Genomic DNA, 7,008 nt, shown 5'->3' with positions numbered 1-7,008 from the left:
GCCTTAGCCCTGAAAATTGAGTCAAAAGGCTAAAAAAGGCCAGTGAAAGAAATGGTTTGGCCCTGAAACCAGAGCCAACTCTGCCCCTGACCAACTAAACTAACCAATCCCTGAGGAGAAAAACTAACTAATCCCTGAGCAGAAAATCTCTCTGAGAAAATCCCACCCCTAAGAAGCCCTATACAAGCCCCTTTGCTTTTTCAGTTGTTGGCTGTCCTTCACCACCCTGGTAGAGGCAGGCATTCTCCTGTGCTCCTCCCTCCCAAATCTATTTCTCAAAAGAGTTTTGGGTGAAGATCTTCTTTCACCAGCAGAGAAAAGAACTTTTGCTGAGACATTCCCTTAGGGGAACAGAACAGAGCTCAGCTCTAACAGCTCTCTCCAGGAAAGGAGCAGGATTGCTGCATCTTACAGGGAGACCATTCCCCACCACACCCCAGCTCCAGGATTTGCCTGACTTTTCAATGAGTCAGGATACCTTTCCCTTCAGAGCTGTCCCTTTGCAGCTCCAGAGCTGTAGCCTTGATTACGGCTGCAACGGTTACCAAAGACAGTAGCATTAGTCTGAGACTGGATAGACAGTTGCTGTGCAAGGCTTCTCAAGGAAGTACTTTTTGTAGAAGGTTGTAGTGGTCTCTGTGCAGACTTACAGTACGATATCTATTATTTCACAACCATCTTTCTTTATTTACTTTTTGGCATGGTTGATAAAAGTCACTTCAATTTTTAATTCTGATTATTTTGACATTTCTTCTACATGCTTCCCTTTTATTTTTAAAAAATCATTGCTGAATAACCACCCAGTAGTTACATTTTTATTATCTCTTGTTGCTGGCATGGACAATCCCAGGAGCTGGAGGGCAAGTGTTTGGTGATTGGGAGTAGATGGCATAACCCCTTCAACTACATTTGAACAACAAAAATGTTAGGAGTTGTTCTCAGGTTAAGGTGACCTAGCCTGAGAACATCGTTAACTGCATCTATTTTATAGATGATGAATGTGCTAGCTAGTTTTAGGTCAGCTTGACACAGGCTAGCATCATTAGAGAGGAAGGCAGGTGAGGAAATGACTCCATGAGATTCAGTTTTTAGGCATTTTCTCAGTGATCAATGAGGGAGAGCCCATGGTGGGTGGTGCTACCAAGGTGGTCCTTGGTTCTGTAAGAAAGTAGGTTAAGTAAGCCAGGGGATGCAAGCCTATAGTGGCATTTCATTTGTATTTTAATAAAGCTTGCCTGAAGATCAGAAAGGTAAAACAGCCACACTGGCCAGCCTTACAGACCAGGTAGCAGTGACACACACCTTTAATCCCAGTAGTCACACTAGCTTGCCATAGAAACCAGGTGGTAGTGGTACATGCCCTTAATCCCAGAACTAGAGAGGGTTCAGGAGAAAAACTAGCGCTCCCAGCTCCCATCCGCCCTGCTTAGCATCCACGTCAAGAGGGAAAGTACACAGAAAGCCTGGATGCTGTGTGCTATTGTGTGTCTGGATACTGTGTGCTATTGTGTGTCTGGATGCTGTGTGCTATTGTGTGTCTGGATGCTGTGTGCTATTGTGTGTCTGGATGCTGTGTGCTATTGTGTATCTGGATGCTGTGTGCTATTGTGTGTCTGGATGCTGTGTGCTATTGTGTGTCTGGATGCTGTGTGCTATTGTGTGTCTGGATGCTGTGTGCTATTTTGCTGTCTTGGAATTGTTTGACTGCTGAGGAAGGAGCAACAGCTGCTAAAAGACATTTGATTATGAATGCTGCTGGATTAATCCAAGCTATATATTTTGAAAATGCCTTGATTCCAAAAACTTAAGTTAAAAGATATGTTAGTTTGGACAGGAGGTTTTGCTTTTGTTTCCACAGGAGGTGAGAGGCTGTGGATTCATTCTTGGATAAGAAAAATAAGGTTTGATCAAGGAAGACTCTCTGAAAAATCTCTGATAGGAGCAGATGGCCCAGATGATCCAACATTTCAGAGGACCTCTGTTGCAATTTCCAGTGGTCCACTTTTTATGAAATCGGGTACATAAGCATTTAGTGCATATATGTTTAGGATTATAATGTCTTCTTGATTAATTGTTTCCTTGGTTAGAATGAAGTACCCTTCTTTATCTCTTTTGATTAGTTTAGTTTGAAGTCTATTTTGTCAGATATTAAGATTTCAAAGCTTGTTTGTTTCCCAGTCATAAATTTCTTGGAATACTTACTTTAAAATAGTCCCTACCTTTAAAGTTAAGGTAAATTTATTATAAACAATGGAGAGACATGTTTTATTTTATATTCCATTCAGCCAGATTGCATCTTTTGATTGAAGAGTTGAGGCAATTAATATTTAAAGTTATTATTGAAAAGTGTGTATTGATTGTAGTCTTTTTTGATGTCTGTGTACTTTAATCTTATTTTTGTTACAGTAATTATGGCTCCATTTGTTTTCTTTCTTTTTTGATGTCTGTGAACTTTAATCTTATTTTTGTTGCAGTAATTATAGCTCCATTTGTTTTCTTTCTACAACCTTCCTGACTATGCCTAGTTCTCTCTTCATTTCAAAGTATTGTTCCAGTGTTCTCTGTCAAGTTGTTTTTGTGGGTTGTATTCTTTTAGTCCTTGTGTAATCAAACAGAGGTGTCAGCATTTGTCTAGGGGATTGCTGAGTTTGTTTCCCGGCATTAATAAAGACTTGATTGATCAGGACAGACAAAAGACCAACGGATGGAGAAAGCAGAAATAACAAATTTTATACATTCAGGATGGGAGAAGCCTAAGGCTGGAATTCCATTAAACAGACACTGGCTTGGGTATTTTATAGGACTCCCAGATCCTTTCCTGTTCCCTATTACTACTCTTTAGATATCTCCCCTCATGCCTTCCCGTAGTTTCTCCTGACAATGTATTTTGGGAACAAGAAGCATCCATCTCAGGAAGCCTGATCTGTTTTCCTAATCTATGTTCTCTAACTCTCATTTATTCCCCCATCTCAATGGCTGCTGTTAGAAAAAGCAGGCAGTGACTCCTTTAGCTGCTTCTTGGTGGTAGGGAGTCAAGAGAGAGGGTACTCTAATGAGGCAGGCTCCTGGGGCTTTGTCAGTGTTCTCTGGCCAAATTTTGGTAAGCAGTGTACCTGGTACTCCATCTGTAGGACAATTTGCAGAAGCAGAGGGGAAGAAGGAAGGGAAAGGACAATGCTAGAAGCCACTTCCCTATATCCAAGACTATGGTCCCCATTCCCAGAAAAGTCCTGTACTGTAGCAATTGTTCCAAGGCTTTGATAGCTGTCGGAATGGCTAGAATCAGTGTGAAGTTATCCCAATATCGATTCTAGAGAGGGAGAGAAAAGAAATTTAACCACCATTTGATTTTTATTTTAAAACAATAGTGTGCCTGTTTCTCTTAACTGCAGGGAGGTGTTACAATGTTTAATTGAGAAGAGGTCATGCTGTCCTATATCTGGGCAGAATTTTTCTTATCAAAAAGAAGTAGCAGTATAAAACATCTCATATGGATTTAAGCTTAATGTCCACGGAGTGTGATTCCTTTAACCATTAAAGAAACAGCAATAATTTTATTCTATGGCTCTACTTTACTGCTGGGTGTTTAAGACATGCAGTGTCAGTGTCACCTTAGGATTTGGTCCTCAGGGGCCACTTAAGTTTAAGAGGAACCTCTGATTCCCCAAGCCTTCCTTTCTTATCAGTTGTTATAGCTATCTGAAGCTAACTCAGAGGCACTGCTTGACCATAGCTTCATTTGGAAGCATGGAAGAAAATTTTCCTTTGTATTAATTCTCCTCTTTTGTAGACGGGACACTGGTTACAGCTCACTAGCTGGAGTCTCCATGGCTTCCCTGAACAAGGAAACAGGTGATGGCTCACAACTACAGAATATTTTTAAAGAGATGTCTCCAGACCCTACTTGGCCTTGAAAGGCAAGAGAGGACCTATTCTCACTTTTAGTCCCTCTGACCATGTTAGTATAGCTTCTATATGTGGACATTAAACATCCAGAAGGTACTTCTGTGTACCAGAAGGTATGCGCCAGTCTGGTGCTTTTAACTACTTGGGCAAAAATTAAACAAATAACCTTTGATTACATTTATGTTTTTATTTGTTAATCCAATCATTGTAATTATTATGAAGGAAGGATCAGTAACTCCATTGGGTTTAAGCAGAGAATTATCAGCAGTGTATTGAACTTTGACTTTTTGTATATCTTATATAAGTTGCTCAGACCTTTGCAACTTAAATTTTCTAGTTTTATTTTCCATTTGGAAAAAACATCTAGCTATCTTGTGAAACAGCAAAACATTACCACTACCTTAATAAGAGAGTGTTGAGCTGGCGATGGTGGCACATGCCTTTAATCCCAGCACTCAGGAGGCAGAGACAAGACACGCAGATCTTTCTGAGTTCAAGGCCAACCTGGTCTGCAGAGGGAGTTCCAGGACAGGTTCCAAAACTACAGAGAAACCTTGTCTCAAAAGGAAAAGAAAATAAGAGAGAGCTGAACCCAAAATGCATACATGATAAATTAATATTACCTGTGTACATACTGTTAAAGTATTGAACTTGCAAAGTTCCCAGGTAAACCTTATAGAAAACACAAGATTATCTTTATATAGTACATAGAGTGATCTACTGTAACCGTTCTTTTGGCTTTTAATGAGTATAAGTAACAGAAATAGAGTTTTATATCATGAGATAAATGATAATCATAGTTCCTTACTTTTGATTGCTTTCTTTTTCTCCTTTCTCAACGCCACAGAGTCAGAGTCCACGAAAGGAGAATTTAAAGAACATTTTGAGACAAAACATGTTCTGGTCTGAAGTGGAAAGGCCAAATTCTACCTCAGAGAGATTGAACTGCACTTAAAATTTAATATATACACCAAAGGCATTTAATAAAATTCTATAAAACCAAACCTAGTTGTTAACACTGAATGAGAGAGTTGCTGTTGGGTTCTGTGACAACTAACTGAACCTAAAACAACCACCACCCTTATAACCCATATAGATCTGTCCAGATGATTCTTATCTATTGGGTCAGGCATTGGGAACAAGTCTTTTTACACTTTATAAGTTCATAGGTGAATGGCAGTTAGTACCTATGAAAAGCAGGATCAAGCTGACAGAAATATTTGCCTTTACCAATGTCTAACATGAGATCCTGGCTAGATTTCAGGTGACCAAATACTTGGAAACCTGTATCTACAACCAGTTTGTGAGTGCCTGGAAATGGAGTTGGATATCCTGAAGAACTTAATAACCTTGGTTTTTCATTAAGGCTGTGCTAACAAGAGAACTCTGTGAATACAGGTGGATCTGAATTCCTTCAAGAAAACAACCCAGGGAATACTGGGGTCATGCCTCCTTACAAAAGACAGTCAGGTTTTTATTTGAATGTCTGAGGATCTAATTCTTTGCAGTGTTTGAGAAAGCAGTTAAGTGGTGACTTTTTCTTTGGAACCAGTTTGTCCCATCTATAACAAAGATAGAAGAGGGGAGAGAGAGCAGTTTTGGGTCAGAATTGTTTTGTCTCCACTCTGATTTCCTGATCTACCTGAATGGCCGTGTGTAGTCTGTCAGCATGCAGCAGTGAGTATGGTTTAGTCTTCCCTGGGGAGAGGCCAGACTAGATAGTTGGCTATCCATACCTTACCCATGGCCCAGTCCTCTACCATATCCCAGATCCCCCCTTTTTATATTCTGAATCCTCAAAATCACTTAGGAGGAAAGATAGAGACGTCTTAGTTCAGAGTTGCCCTTTCCCTACCTTCATTGCTACTGGGATGGGCGTGTCCAGTCTGTCATCAGGGAGCAGTTGATGTAGTCTATGCTGCCCCTGGAAAGGTCCTACTAAGTAGTGGGATTTCCACAGCTTACCCATGGCTCAATCTCTGAGCATCTCCCAATTCCTCCTTTAGTAAATCACACCAGCCCTGAGAAAAATCGGACACCCCATTTGCCCATGCTCCAGCCTCACATAATCTAGCGAACAGACACATACTGGAGACAGAATCAGATGCAGAAAAAAAGGCATGTATGTTCCAGCTCATTAGCCCATTGATACACCAGGGGAAGCCCAGGACTCAAGACTTACCTTGTCTCATTCTGGTACCCCATCCACCTACCAATTCAGAAGTTCTACTTATTTGAAGAAATCAGCCGACAATTAAAATTATAGTTCCAAGAGGGAAGCACTAGGAAGCAATTACTAACAGTAACTTAGTGTCTGGTGCCTGGGATGCATTCCTGATTTTCTGAGCTCTCAAGGGCCTGGACAGCTTCACTTCTTTGGCTCTCTCTGCTCTCAATATCACTCTCAGTTCATCTCATAGGCTTGGGTCAGTTCCCCTGCACAACTGCTGCTGTACTTGGTGCTCATCCTACAGTCCTGCCATTTCCTGCAGCTTTTTATGACTATGTATTTAATTTAATTTGACCTTTTTTCTTTTTAAAAATAATTTTACTTATTTCTTACATACCAATCCCAGTTCCACTCTCCCTTTCCCCATCCCACTCTTTATTCGCTCCTTAGAGAGGGTAAGGCCTCCCTGGGAAGTCAACCTATGTCTGACTCATCATCTCATTGAGGCAGGACCAAGCCCACACGCTGTACCTAGGCTGAGCAAGGTATCTCTCCATAGAGAATGGACCACATAAAGTCAGTTCATGCATTAGAGTAGATCCTGGTCCCACTACCAATGGCCCCATATATTGCCCAGGTCACACCATTGTCACCTGTATTCAGGGACCTACTTCAGTCCTACGCAAGTTCCCCATTTGTCAGCCCAGAGTCAGTGATCTCCCAAAGCTTGGGTCAGCTGATTTCTGTGTATTTCCCTATCATGGTCTTAACCCCTTTTCTCATATTTTCACTCCTCTTTCACTTTGTTTGTACTCCAGGTACTCAACCCAGTGGTGGGTTGTGTATCACTGAATCTGATCCCATATGTTACTGCAATAGGGTCCTAGCTCCTCTGGGGTTGTGGGATGTAAGCTGGTTATCAGGATGTTTTT

Source organism: Arvicola amphibius, chromosome X (genome assembly GCF_903992535.2).
Source record: "Arvicola amphibius chromosome X, mArvAmp1.2, whole genome shotgun sequence".
Lineage (NCBI taxonomy): Eukaryota > Metazoa > Chordata > Mammalia > Rodentia > Cricetidae > Arvicola > Arvicola amphibius.
This window is presented reverse-complemented; position numbering follows the sequence as displayed.